Below are 12,986 nucleotides of genomic sequence, written 5' to 3'. Positions count from 1 at the left end.
AATAGGAATGGTTTTCAGAATTCTTTGAGATGAAAACAAGGAAATCTCATGGGTAATACAAGATCCAAATGCATTTACCCAGAAACAATGTGGAGTGGAAACACGTGGGTTAGAAGTCCTGGCTGCCCTGCTTTCTGACAGATTTTGAGCAAATTACTTGTGCTCTCCAAACCTCAGTTTCCTCCTCGGAAATTAGGAATAGTTATATCTGCCTCAAGCTGTTGTAAAAATAAATCTCACACTTTAATCACTACCCTTATGCCAACAACTTCCAGGTATCTTCTCTGGGGCCCGCACTTCTCTCCTGAGCTCCTGATCAGTAATGTTCCACCAGCTTCTCAGCATCAGATGTCCCAAACTGAAATCATTACTTTTTCGCCCTCCAGTTTCACAGAACTGTTTTCTACTAAGTTAAAAATGTCACCTCGTGTTCCCAAAAAACTTAACCCTCTCCGTAATTCCTTCCTCTCCATCACCACTCTCACGTCAAATAAATCATCAAATCTTTTTGATCCCAGCTCTTTCAATGCTTCCTAGCTGTCTCCACCTCTAGTTCAGGCTCTTGTACCTTGATCACGGCAAGAGTTTCCCACCCCCTCTTCTTGGCTCTTCCTCCCATCCTATCTCCACATTCCCTCCAGAGAGATCTACGCAAAGAGCAAGTCTGTTTAGTTCACTCCCCAGTTTAAATGGTTTCCCAGTGCCCTCAGGACATTTCTCACCCTGGCTTGCCAAGCTCTTCGCTGGGTTCCTTCTTATTCCCCCGCCTGCTGTCTTTAGTCTCCACAGCTATCCACTGAAGTTTTCTCTAGCTATGCTGAACTTTGCTGACTTTCTCTTATCCTCAGTTCTTCACAGAGGTTGTTCTCTCTGCCTGGAATCAGTTTCCCTCCCTCTGTATCTCCCCGCTTATCTGACTCATTGCTCTCAACCTTCAGGTCCCAATTAGTTCTTACCCTCTGTGGAGTCTTCTCTGTGCCCTCAAGGGAGGGTGTGTGTCCCTCTTAGGTAGTGCCACCAGCCCTTGTCATTTCCCTAACATAGACACATGGGCCTCATCATACTGGATGTGGACCTGCCAGTCTCTTCCACTAGACAGCACATTCTTTGATGACAAGATTTGGGGGCTATAGACATTCTGTTCTCAGTGACGTGGACCAGATCACTCCATAACCATGTGGGAAGGGAGGGAGGAAGGCTGGGAGGAAGCCTGGGAGGGAGGGCTAGGGAAATATGACATGTTAAGCGCCCAGCAGAGAATCTGTCACTTGGTAAATGTTAGTCTCCACTCAATGTCGATAAACCACACACAGCTGCTTTTCTTAACCAGGTCTCACAATTAGTTTTTCATACCTAGCAAAGTGGTGAAGTTCCTTCATATCTCAATGTGTTAAATCGCCACAGCCATCCAAGGGTCCCCAGACAGAAGCCTCTAGATTGGAGGTGGCACACCTCAAAACTTAACCCCATGCTTCTGTAACATGACTGACGAAATCTACTGGCTTGTTTCAAATTTTGCTCACCTCCTCTCTAAGAGAAGTAATGTAAGCAGAAGCCAAGGCTTGCCTCAACACTGTCAAGAGGCTTCCACTACTTGCTGGTGATCCACCAGATGGCAAGCACCACAAGCCAGGGCAGGGGAGTCTTGTTCACTGCACAACCTCAACACAGAGGCTGATACAGAGGAGCTGCTCAGAAAACACTTGTCGAGTGAATATGTGAAGGGATGCTCCTTCCTCTCCTGGGGCAAAAACGGTACCTCATTTCATACTGACGGTGACATCACATAGTCACAATCATTATCCGTGTGCTTCCATTTGTCCATTTAGACTTTGAGCTCTGGGATGCAGGAATCCCTGAACCACCTTTACAACCAAGCCTCGTGCCTGACTCATAAAAGGTGCCCAATAAACATGTACTTGACTCAACTGAACCATGATGTCCAGACAAGTCGGTAGATGCTTAGCCTTAATGAGACTAGTTGCCTTTCTGCTAAGAAGAACAAAGTGTTGCATATTTGTTGCCTTTTTCCTTGATCACATTTTCATAGCAGTGGGTAGGTGCAACATGGCTACACCCACAATGTGGAAATAAGAAACGTAAGGGGACCCCCAAAAATAGTGGTTTGTGCAGGATTACATATAGGAAACTCATGGTCAAAGTCCTGATGTGCACGTCTGAGAGCTTTCCATTAGCCTGACCTGTTATCCCAGGAGGACAGTGGCAATAATGTCTCACTTTCACTGATGTGTAGTTTCCACTGTCTCACAGAAAGATGTTGCTGCCATCTCCCGTGTGCTGCCATTCTCTTTTTAAACTAATACTAAGTCCTTTCTCCCCATAACAAGTCTTGCTTTTCTAGAGCTGAGGGCAAGCCTGTAGGCAAGACCAAAAGCAAACAAATAGATGTATTTCTACTATTCCTTGTTTTTTAATTCTCTCCCTAAAGTGGGAGTTGGAATTCATCTTCTGGTTGAAGATTTCCACAATTCCTAACTGAAGAAGTATAATCTCAACCACAAGTAATCCTTTGACTCCACTAAAGGCAATTCTAGGATGGCCCTTTTGACTGAGATACCTAAGTGCATTTCTGTTTAAACCTTGTGATTAGAAACTTAAAGTCGACCATAGTGAAACCCTGTAGACTTGGTAATTTGAGAAAGATTTTTAGTATTTGAATTGATTTGTCTTATATAAATCAAATTGCCTTAGATTTATTCCCACTGACAATGAATTTAGAGTATTCAGGAAAACTATCCTAAAATATTCTGAATGCAGTTAGAGGGAGGATTTAATATCTTTCCTCCATCCTACTTTTCTCTTCCTCTTTCTCCTTCTCTTCTTTTTCTTTCCTAATTGGAGTCACAGAAATACTGAAGAGAGGGCTTTTAAGTCAATTCCAAAAGTGTTTCTGCCTCTAAATTGCTGAGATCTCAGAACATAGAAAACTTCTAATAACAGGATTTGTGGGGAAGAAGTGAAAACTAAGAACAGCTACTTCTCATGATGAATTTTGATGCATTGTCAAGGGAAGGAATAACATCTTATTCTGAATGACTAAACCTCAAAAGCAAAATAAAATGGTCAGCTTGCCAAAAGTATGAAAAGTTTCAGCATACAACAGTGACACATGAATAAATGAGGAAAAAAAATCACTATTGCCAGCCTCAATAGGTAATAGACTATTTAAGCAAGCCAACTAGCTCATTCCAATTTAGCAGAGAAAGGTGGGTGGAAGGGAATGCTTAATTGTCAGTTATCAAGTTAACTGGATCCCCATTTTCTAGATATATATTCTAACCAAATGATAAAGATTCCCACTCCCAGTAGATGAAATCAAGACTCATTCTAAGGGCTCCCACACTAAAATACTTCCATTTTTTTTTTTGCCCCTTAATTCTATATTGCAGTTAATTTCTCTTATTGACTTCTCACAGCACTCACATTTGCTAAATAATTTCCTAGTGTCCACTTCACTATAAGTAGTTTTTGAAAGAAGTATTTCCTGAACCAGTAGTATAATCTGGATTAAATTATAACAAATTACCGCATAGAAAAAAATATACATGTGAGTTTTAGGCAGATAATATCTCTGATAAGAAGGCAGGATAAGAAAGTTAAAATGTAAGGCCAGACACAGTGGCTCATACCTGTAATTCCAGCATTTTGCAAGGCCTAGGCAAGAGGATTGTCTGAGTACAGAAGTTTGAGACCAGCCTGGGCAGTAGGGTGAGACTTCGTCTCTCTAATAAATTAACAAATTAGCCAGGCATGATGTCATTTGCCTCTGGTCCCAGCTACTTGGGAGACTGAGGTGGAAGGAATTCCTGAACTCAAGAGGTGGAGGCTGCGGTGGCCATGAGCATGCCACTGCACTCCAGCATGGGTGACAGAGTGAGATTCCGACTCAAAAAACAAACAAACAAACAAAAGTAGCTTAGGATACACTCCAAGTGTGGAGAAGGCTGAAAACTGAAATAAAAAGTAGATAGTACTAAGACTTTGTACAAGTTGTAGTTTGCTAATACACAGGGCTTGTGAAAAGTTTACCTTCATTTATTGTTTCTTCAACACTCTTCCTTTGAGTATATGAATTCCAGTTTCTGACCTACATCATTTTTCTTCTCCCTAAAGAACTTCTTTCAACATTTCTTACAAAAGTCTGATCTATGGGAGATAATTTCTTCAATTTTTGTTGTCTAAGAAGGCCTTTACTTCTACTTCACTTTAAAAAATAGAGGCCAGGTGCAGTGGCTCAAGCCTGTAATCCCAGCACTTTGGGAGGCCAAGGAGAGAGGATTGCCTAAGCTCATGGGTTAGAGACTAGCCTGGGCAACTTGGTGAGACCTTTTCTCTACAATAAAAATAATAAAAATAAATAAGCCGGGCATGGTAGTGCTTGCCTATAGTTCCAACTACTTGGAAGGCTGAGGCGGAAGGATCGCCTGAGACCAGCAGGTCAAGGCTGTGGTGGTCGTGAACATGCCACTACCCTCCAGCCTGGAGAGCAGAGTGAGACTCCAACTCAAAAAAAAAAAAAATCAATAGAGTGTATTTTTTAGAGTAGTTTTAAGTGTACAAACAAATGGAGCAGAAAATACAGAGTTCTCATACATCCCCTCAATTTCCCCATACGCAGTTTCCCCTATTAGTAACATCTTGTATTGCATGGGACATTTGTTACAATTGATAAATCAATCTCGGTACACTATAATTAGGTCCCTAGTTTACATCAGGACTTATTCTTTGTATTGCACAAATGTTTGGATTTTGATAAATGCATAATAGCATACATCCACTATTAATAAAGTATTGTACAGAGTAGTTTCACTGCCCTAAAAATTCCCTGTGCTTCCTTTATTCGTCCCTCTCCTATTTCTCCCCCCCTCCACCCAACACACCTTGCAACTGTTGATCTTTTTACTGGTTTCATCATTTTGCCTTTTCACTATGTCATATTGCTGAAATCATATAAAATGTAGCTTTTTCAGACTGATTTCTTTCACTTAGCAATATGTATTTAAAGTTCTTCCATGTCTTTTCATGACTTGGATGGCCCATTTCTTTTTTACCACTGAATGATATATTCCATCATGCAGATGTATCATGGTTTGGCTATCCATTCACTTATTTAAAACATATTGGTTGGCTCCAATATTGGACAATTATGAATAAAGCCACTGTAAACATTTATGTGCTGGTTTTTGTATGGATATAGTTTCCAACTCATTTGAGTAAGTAGTTAGGAGGATGATCTCTGGACTGTATGGTAGACCGTGTTTAGCTTTATAAGAAACTGCCAGACTGTCTTCCAAAATGCTGTACCATTTTGTGTTTCTACCAGTAATGAATGAGAGTTCCTATTGTTTCACATCTTTGTCAGCATTTAGTATAGTCAGTTTTGTCACTATATAGGTGTATGGTGGTATCTCATTGTGGTTTGCAATTTACAATTCCCTGAAAAGCATCTTTTCATATGCTTGTTTGCCGTCTGTACATTTTCTTTGGTGAAGTGTCATTCAGGTCTTTTATCCACTTTTTAATTGAGTTGTTTTCTTATTGATACGTTTTATGAGTTCTTTGTATATTTTAGATACAAGTCCTTTATCAGATATGTGTTTTGTAAATATTTTTTCTTAGTCTGTAGCTCATCTTTGCATTCTCTTAATCTCTTTCACTTTTGAAGGATAGTTTTGCAGGATATAGAACTCCAGATTGGTGGATTTTTTTTCTTTCAACACTTTAAATTTTTCACTCTCATTTTTTGTTGCTTGCAAGGTTTCTGATGAGAAATCCTTCTTTCTACTATAGGTAAGATATTTTATTCTTTGACTTTCTTCAGGATTTTCTCTTTGTCTTTAATTTTTACAATTTGAATATGTTATACCAAGGCAAATGCTTTTATACACACACACACACACACACACACACACACACACTAACGGATAATTTCTGAGCTTCCTGAATCTGTGCTTTGGTGTCTGTTCTTGGCTATTATTACTTAAAATATTTCCCCTGCTCCATGGTTCCTTTTTTTTTTTCTTCTGGCATTCCCATCATGCATGTTTTACCTTTTGAAATAGTCCCAGAGTTATTGGATGGTCTGTTTAGGTTTTTTTTTAAAATTAGACTTTTTCTCTTTGCATTTCAGTTTTGGGAAATTTCTACTGTTATAACTTCAAGCTTGCTGATTTTTTCCCTCAGGCATGTATAATCTACTAATGAGCCCATTGAAGGCAATCTTTATTTCAATTACAGTGCTTTTGGTTTCTTGCATTTCTTTTTAATTCTTTATTAGAGTTTCTATCCCTCTGCTTATATTACCTACCTATTCTTGCATTTTGTCTACTTTTTCCATTAGAGTCCTTAACATACTAACTGTAGTTATTTTAAATGTCCTATAACTATTCCAAAATCTACGTCAAACCTAAGTCTGGCTATAATGCTTGCTTTGTTTCTTCAGAATGCATTTTTTTCTTGCTTGTAACTTTTTATTAAAAGCTTGACATGATGAATTAGATAGTGGTGTGAAGTTTTATGTTAATCTGGCTAAAACTTTGTCTTTAAATGCATTTGTATACCTGGAATGCTGTTTTCTTTATATACATATAAAATATATATATTTACCATATATAAAAAAATATATAAAAAATATAAAATGTATATATATATTTACTATTTATTAAGTGGAAGTGGATCATCAAAAAGGTCATCATCTTATCATCTTCACATTGAGTAGACTGAGAAAGAGGAGGAAAGGGAAGGATTGTTCTTGCTGTCTCCAGAACTGTAGAGACAGATGAGGCAAAGGAGGTGGAAGAAAGAGAGTCAGGCATGCACAGGGTAACTTTATGGAAATACATCACAATTTCTTTCTGACTTCTTTTCTTTTCCTAAAAATGTCTCTATACCAATCTTTCTTCCACTATTTGCTTTAGTTTCAGTGCCCATATCATAGAAATGCCCATGTCACAAAAGAAGTCAAAAGCGGTCTTGAATATCAGAACTCATCTTCCAGATTGTCTAGTGTCAACTTGTTTTCTGGCATTGTTTCTTCTACATTTCTTTTCTCATTGTCTGGCACTGGTTCAGAAGCAATCATCTCCATTAAGTTGACTTCTGTCAGTTACTTTGGTGTGATTTCTATCAGCTCACAAATTTCTCTAAGACTCATATCTTGAAATCCTTCACCCCCTACCTTTTTGCCATATCTGCAATTTCTTTTATTTATTTCTTTCTTTATTATATTAAAGATGTGGGGTATAATTCAGGATTAGGTATACAAGTGGTCATCGTACAGGTAAAATTTGGGCCTCCCTTTGGTCCCCACTCTGCCTGGTTTGAGATAAGGTACCCTTAATGAAGTTGTGTCCCCCTCCCACACCCATCCTGGGTATCCTGCTATTGCCAACCCTTTCTTATAGTATGATGGTAATTGTTCAGAATCTGCTTATGAGTGAGAACATGTGGGATTCAGTTCTTTGTTTCTGTGATAGATCCCTGAGTATGATACACACTAAAACCATCCAAGTTGCTGCAAAGTCCATATGTTTATCCCTCTTTATGCTGCGTAATTGGAATGTTGCTTTCACAGGTGTTTCTTAGCTTTCCCTCCTACTTAGATAACACAGGAAAGTTGGTGGTGGGGGTGATGAAAATTAATTTTAGGGCAAAACTGTGCTTTGAACCTTATTTTGTATTATCCGCTGCTGTAAGCAATTTTGGGATACTAGGTGTTGGTAAGAGTGAGAAGGACAAAACTTTCAGGGGTCTTAACTTGAAGAAAGGCTGACATGTTTAGATTGCCTTAAACAAAATTCTGGAGCAAGAGCATGATAGCTGGGTGACTCATGGTATTGCAACCAGCTCATGTTTGAAAGATGGAAAGGAAAGTCTTAGACTGGCAGACAAAATGTAGGTGAAATTAGAATGGAAGGTTTAGATTATTCAAGAAATGGAATAGGCCGGGCACAGTGGCTCAGACTGTAATCCCAGCACTTTGGAAGGCCAAGATGAGTGGATTGCCTGAGCCCGTGGGTTCGAGACCAGCTGGGGCAACTTGGTGAAATCTCAGCTCTACAATAAACAAATAAAAATAATAAATTAGCCGGGCATGGTAGTATGCACCTGTTCCGGCTACTTGGAAGGCAGAGGCAGAAGGATCGCCAGAACCCAGCAGGTTGATGCTGGGGTAGCTGTGAGTGTGCCACTGCAGCCTGGGCGATGGAGTGAGACTCCAACTCAAAAACCAAAAAATAAAAGAAATGGAAGAGAATGAATGAGCCAACTAGACAGAAACTACAAGTAGCTGAAAGCTGGACAGTGAGCCTTAGGTACTGGGAGTGTCCTTGGGCAAAAACTGGAGTTTATGTATGTCTGACCAATAGAAATCAGTCCATTAAATTACATCAAACTTGGAAATTAAATATTTGCCACGGCTATTTTGCTGACTTGGACATTTGACATGCAGAATAGAGATACAATTGAGACTTTCCCAAGAGTAGACCATACCAGACATTAAGATGTTGTTGTTTGAAACCTTTCATCATCCCAAATTAGCAACTAGTATACAATTGACAACTTCAGTCTATCTGTAAGTCTTATTCCATTCTTATGTCAAATTCACTACATTCTTTCTTTTTTGATCAACCCAGATTTGGTGATAATAATACTATCAACCAGCTCAGTTTTCTTGCAGGTCAAGAGCAGAGAAAATGGCACCAATGGCTCTATGGGTTTTCAAATTATTTGATTTTTACAATTGAAATATCTTGCCTTTAGTATCATTGCTTCATAGCTATCACTACACAAGCCAACTCTAAGATTTCTTCACATTTTAGTTACATAATTTTGGTCTTTAAAAATAAACTGACTATATTTTTCTGAAGAAACAACATAATGAAAAGAGAATAGAACCAAATAAATAGGAAAGAACAGGTATCCCAAAGATGTGATCTGTAAGGAGATCAAGACAAAACAAAGCAAAACAACACAACTTCTTTTTCTTTTGCAAGAACAAATGTAAGCAGAGAGGCAATGTAAGCAGAGAAGTGTTCATGAATACAACTGCTTGAGAGCCTTGGCTTTGAGCTTTACTTGAGATTTATTTCATCACATGGCCTTTGCATGAGACGTGACCATTAATTAAAGAATGCTTAAGTGCCTACTATGTGCCAGACATTGTTTCCAGGCATTAGGCATACAGCAATGAGGGAAACAAAGTATTTCCTGTCTACAAGGAGCTTACCTTTTTTGGATAAAAAGGACAGAATCAATAGCCAAAATAAATAGTATGTCAAGTGATGATATGTGCTATGGGCAAGAAACATGCGCTTGCAATATTAAATTGATTGGAGAAGATTTCTCTGATTAACTGATGCCTGAGCAAAGACCTGAAGAAGGTGTGGGAGTGAGCCATGTGGCTTCATGGAGGGAAAGTGTTGCAGACAGTAGGAACAGTTAGTATAAAATCTCTAACATTCTTTCAGTGTTGGAGAAACAGAAAGCAGGCATGTGGCTGGAAAGACCTGAGGAAGAACAGAGTCAACAGAGATGAAATCAGAGGAGGAAGGGGGTCAGGTTATAAAAGGCCTTCAAAGTCATTGTAATGACCTTGTCTTTTACCCTGAGTGAGACGGGGACTATTGGAGAGTTTTGAGCACAGAGGTGACATGAGATGACATAATTTTAAGGGCTCACTGTGCTTTGTTGGGTTTCAGAGGTACAAGAAAAGAAGCAAGGAGAATGCTATTGCAATCATCTAGGAAGGAATCCTCTTGGCTTGGCCAGGGTAGAAGCAGAGGTGGTAAGAAGGGGTCACATTTCAGATATATTACAAAGAAGGACCAACAAAATGTCCTGACAGTAAGGATGTGGATTATGAGAGAAAAAGAGGAGTCAGAGATGCCTCCAAGTGTTTTGTTTAAACATCAGAAGGCAAGATTAGCCATTTCTTGAGGTAGATCACAAACAGACTTGTGAGAAAAGACTATGAGTTTGGTTTGACCTTCAATGTCTGGAGGTTGAGAAGATGAGGAAGAACCAGCAAAGGAAAATGAAAAAGAACAACCAGGGAAGTAGAGGGGAAATGGAGAGAGTGTGGTGTCCCAGAGCTCAAGGAAACAAAATACTTTAAAGAGGAGAGATTGATCAACAATGTCAACAATTCAGATAATTCAGTGAAGATGAGGCCTAGAACTAACCTCTGGATTTAGCAATGGAGGATATTGGTGACCCTGACAATCCCAGTGCCCTTGATCACCCAGTATAATACCTCAAGCAAGAAAAAAAAAATAAGTTGCATATAATTCCAGGTTGAGAAATTAGGAAATAGGGTCATTGTCAAAAGACTGATATCTCCTTGGTAAATTCTCTTAACAGTCATGGTGTGACATCAGCCCCATGTCATCTCCTGGCTGAACCATACTGCTCGTGAATTACGGCTCAAGTTTGTTACTGAGTTCAGGGACAGAGTCCATGATGTAACCTTCATCATGTAACCTTGAACCAGTGCCCAAAAGGACTTAGATTTTCTCACTATGAAAATAAATATAAGGGTCACCACTAAACTAACATACCAAAGTCTGATAAATACTGGCCTGAGGGAACAATGCTGGCACTAGATGTTCTGAAAAGGAAAGCCACATTCCATAACTACCTTCAAGCCTGTGGAAATGGAAATCGTTAAAAGGGGAAAAAGAAAAACTGCCGATTCAAATACAAAGGATGGATTAAGTGGTTCCCACATGATCAGTGTGGTTCTGCTACCTTAGTGAAGTTCTGGTAAGGATAACCATTCCTTACTAGCATAATCATTTGCCACACTTTGGAATTCAGGAAGTGTTTGATGGTGAGTGAATAAATGAAATTAATCAGCGAATAGGATTCATGAATTTCCTTTCAGTAGCTTTCCCTGACTAGTCTAACCACACCCTAATCATCGTTTCTTGTTTCTCTGACCCTGCCAGCTCAAGTTCATGATATAGTTCCTTCAGGACCATATCATGAAATTTATTTCTTTTTAAAAATGTAATACTGTTTATTTAACCTCAAAAATTTCAGCATTCTAAACATCCCAAAAAAATCGTGTTCAAGTACAGAAGTTTCTTGAACTTTCACTGGTGCAGTGGCTCTTCACTTTCCTGACAATGAAGAGTTCGAGTTTGTTTAAAAACTACCGCACTTAACTAAGAAAGAAAGAAAGAAAGAGAGAGAGAGAGAGAGAGAGAGAGAGAGAGAGAGAGAGAGAGAAAGAAAGAAAGAAAGAAAGAAAGAAAGAAAGAAAGAAAGAAAGAAAGAAAGAAAGAAAGAAAGAAAAACAAAATACCCCAAAGACTTCTCATGCCAACCGATCCCTCTCTTGTCCACGACTAAGAATGGCAGCAGAATGCTATGTCACAATATACAGAACAAGACAACCTGGAGCTACATGGATGCTCACTGCAGTGTCCACAGGTGCATGCCCTGAGCTACGGCCCCTCCAAAGGCATCTCCGCCAAGTCTCAACACCAACAGGAGCATCGAGTTTGTCTTGGTTGTTTTGTTCTTTATACAAACTGTAGATATGTACAGTTGAGAACTCAGAATTTCTAGCCAATAACCGTAGCGTTAACACCACCTTACAAATTAAAAAAAAAAAAAGCCAGAGCATCTTTAAATGTCTTGTCACACCACAGCAAAGTGCACAGAGTGAGGAGAACATGAGAGTACCTTTTCATTTTAAAAATGTTTGGAAATATGTACTACTTTGATACAGTTTCAGGGTGCTCCGGATACCCAGGGCCACTTCATGTAAACCACTGACAATTTCTAGAGCACTTTGAGAGACTACAATACGATCGTGATCCAATTTTGCAAGTAAACCTAATGCGGGCAACAGATACCTCTCAAGTAAGAGACATGTCAATTCCAGCACTCCCCTATTCTGAGGTATTCACAAGGGGGCAGATAAACAGTTTTTTATTCATTCTCCTCCCTCCTCCTCTTCTTCGTCTTCCTCTTCCATCTTTTTACAGGCAACTTTAGCGGGACCCTTTGCACAATCAAACTTTCCTTTAGACTTATAGTCGGCAACATCCTTCTCATACTTCTGCTTCAGCTTTGCTGCCTTAGTGATATAAGGCTGTTTTTCACTGTCGCTTAAGTTATTCCACATCTCATCCAGTTTTTTTTTTTTTTTTGCAACATCTCCAATAGAGATGCCAGGGTTTGTGGATTTGATCTTGGGGTGGAATTTTGAACAGAACAGGAAGAATTCAGACGGTAGCCTTTTGGGGCCATTAGGGTCCTTCTTCTTGCCTCCCTTAGCTGGTCCATAATCCTTCATTTCCCAATCATGGTGCACTTTATCTGCCTTTACCATTTCATCAAATTGAGCCTTCCCTTTCCCAGACATTGTCTTCTACTTATCAGAGCACTTCTTGGAAAATTCTGCAAAATTGACGGGGACTTCTGGGTTTTTCTTCTTATGTTCTTCACTGCACGTCTGCGCAAAGAAGGTATAAGCAGACATCTTGCCCTTTGGTTTCTTGGGGTCACCTTTAGCCATCATGACTGTATTGTTCACTGGTCTGGGCAGTGCAGGGCACGACACATGGCTCAGTGCTCCCCAGCCTCGCGCTAGCAGCCTCCATGAAAGCCACCTTGAAATTTATTTCTTTAAATTCCTTAACACACTTAGCTCAGCATTATAGCTATTAATTAATATATACTTACTACTGAGTAAAACTTTAAAAAAGAAATTGAATGACTAAGTCAAGGAAATAAATTTAAATCATCAAGACAAGGAGATGAGAAAAACACTGCAAATAAGCCTTACAAAACTCAGATTATGGCGGACTTTAGGATTAAACACATTGGAGCCCAAATTCCTTTGATGTCTTGGTATCCAGTGACTTCTCAGAAGACTTCCAATCTTTAATCATGAAGCATTCTTTACTATTGCCTGTCACTGGCCTCTGGTGTCCCCAGTGATACAGCCTTAACCT

The 12,986-nt window shown here is 39.4% G+C and overlaps 1 pseudogene; it reads right to left on the bottom strand.

The window, feature by feature from the left end:
* Nucleotides 1–2,824: 2,824 nt before the first annotated feature.
* Nucleotides 2,825–12,547, bottom strand: LOC103263112 (annotated as a pseudogene).
* Between the last annotated feature and the right edge of the window lie 439 nt (nt 12,548–12,986).

This window comes from Carlito syrichta, unplaced genomic scaffold (assembly GCF_000164805.1).
Source record: "Carlito syrichta isolate Samal-C Ts95f unplaced genomic scaffold, Tarsius_syrichta-2.0.1 Scaffold304726, whole genome shotgun sequence".
NCBI classification, from domain to species: Eukaryota; Metazoa; Chordata; class Mammalia; order Primates; family Tarsiidae; genus Carlito; species Carlito syrichta.
The sequence above is the reverse complement of the archived record's forward strand: the minus strand, read 5'-3'. Positions and strand labels throughout refer to the sequence as shown.